Raw genomic sequence first — 1,989 nt, 5'->3', positions numbered from 1 at the left:
CATTTATTGGTGAATTGCAGTGGGAAGAGCTTCACTGAAGGAGGAGGAGCAGATGTGACAAAATCAAGAAGAAATAATTTACTTTTATTCCTCTAATAAAAGAAAGAGTTATTAATTTTTACATTAAGTATTTATATCTAGTAAAATAACTTCTTATTTCTAACTATTTTTATCCACAAATTGTATTCCAACATTTTATCTTCTCTCACATTAGGGAAAGTATAGAAAAAATGTAAGAGTACAGCAGTAAAGATATATAATATAAATATAAACATTGTAAGAATACAAATGAAATAAACAAACTGAAAAATAAATGTGTTAATGAACTAAAAGAAAAAATTAACACACCATTTGAGTTTAACAACTTGGTTTTGTTTATTGTGTTATACAACAGTTTATCAGATTAATGAAAGAAATGCTGTCATGAAACTTACCTACACTGTAAAAAAATTATTTAGAAAAAAAGTTACCTGGTTGCCTTAAAATGTTGAGTTCACTGAAATTAAAATTGTGAGTTAATACAATGAACATTTTTTGAGATTCGACAACCTTTATTAAAATATTATTAAAAGATTTTGTAAGCATATTGGGTAATTGTGTGTGTGTTATTTCTGATGATGTAGTGAAACATGCCAAATAGTGCTATTTTCATGATTTATCACGTTGTTCAGATACAATAATATTTTGAGTTTCTATTTATTAAACAAATTTCCTTCATTGTATCAACTCAAATTTTTAATTTCAATATACTCAACATTTTAAGGCAACCAGGTTACTTACTTTTTTAAGTTAAACCAACAGAAACCAACTTTGTTTTTTTGTTTTTTTTTACAGTGTACATCTTGTAGATGTCTCAATAGCTTATTTGAAGTCTGTAGGAACATATTTTTTTTACGGCCTATGCTTGCCACCAATAAAATGAGCTCAATGTGGCAATCTACGGGCGTGAAGACATAAGGCATAATGAATGCGGTGAAAACAGGATCTATTGACATGAAATAAAGAGGCTTTTCAGCTGCTCTGATAATAGTGATGAGCCATTGACTATCATTACTCATTAAACAACTAATTCAGGATCAACCGCAGATCGTCTCACTTTATTTACAATACTTGCTTCTAGAAACAGCTGGAGTCTGAATAAATGATACAAGACTATAAAAGTGCTTAATAATACTACTATTTCTCAAATTTTAAATAAAAATAGTGGCAACACCCAAATTTATCAACCATTGTAATCTGTCCTAGCCTAGAAATCTAGACGCACCCTAGCGGCAGCAAATCTAATCTGCCCGTGAGTGTCGTCTAGGAACTCTCAATACCCTTCTGAGATGTATACCTCAGAATCTGGACGGCCCAATCACATCGTGTATAGAGTCGATGGGCGGGGCCATAATGACGACGGCCGTGCTGCGTTTGCGTGCTTCTAGTAAACACAGAAACTGGCGAACGGCGGTCTTTCGAATCAGCTTTGACCGCGACTCTGGAAGACTTGAGTTAAGCTTTTCTCGGAGAAAAGAACAAAGAACGGCACTGAAGTCATTCTTAAAAAGGGAAGATGTGTTCGGAGTCTAGCCGACCGGATACGGTGAATGTTTAATCTGTCAGCTCTGCTTCACCTTCGTTGCTCTGGTTGTTGTAGCGCTATCCTATCGCGTGCAGAGGGAGTTTGACAGACAACCGTTTATCCGCCCCTCAGATTGAGCCGTCAATGGTGAGTTTCCAGACCAAACATCTTGATGAGGGTCTGGCTTGTCAGGCTAAATCTGTCCATTTGAATCTAAAAATTGTTTCTCCTAACAGCTACATTCATAACAACAAAGCAATTAGTTCACTAACATTTTACCGTTTTTTACGTGAAGAGAAAAATAGTTCATTACCCGATTCAAAAAGAATTCAGAAATGACAGCGTAAAATGCCATTTAAACTGTGTAAAAGTAGTTTACGTTTATGCTAAATAATGCTCACCTTAGAAGACTCGACGCTGAAAAT

Source organism: Pseudorasbora parva, chromosome 14 (assembly GCF_024679245.1).
Source record: "Pseudorasbora parva isolate DD20220531a chromosome 14, ASM2467924v1, whole genome shotgun sequence".
NCBI classification, from domain to species: domain Eukaryota; kingdom Metazoa; phylum Chordata; class Actinopteri; order Cypriniformes; family Gobionidae; genus Pseudorasbora; species Pseudorasbora parva.
The sequence above is the reverse complement of the archived record's forward strand: the minus strand, read 5'-3'. Positions refer to the sequence as shown.